Consider the following 232-nt stretch of genomic DNA (forward strand, 5'->3'; position numbering starts at 1 on the left):
GCCTTCTGAACACGTCGGAAGAAAGCACGCGGATTTCAGGTCAGCTAGGATGAGATCGAAATCTCCATCCACGACTGCCAAATCTCCCTTGCAGCCGGACAGTCGGGCCTCTTCGGCCTCTAAGGTTGGAGGAGTCTCACTCTGGAATGACTGAACCACGGCCACCCCGCCCTCAATCGTCGCCAAGGCTAAATCCCTGTTCCGGATGCACTCGAGGGAGCCTAGAAAGGCA

The sequence above is a fragment of the Brassica oleracea genome, chromosome C6 (genome assembly GCF_000695525.1).
Source record: "Brassica oleracea var. oleracea cultivar TO1000 chromosome C6, BOL, whole genome shotgun sequence".
In the NCBI taxonomy this organism is placed as follows: domain Eukaryota; kingdom Viridiplantae; phylum Streptophyta; class Magnoliopsida; order Brassicales; family Brassicaceae; genus Brassica; species Brassica oleracea.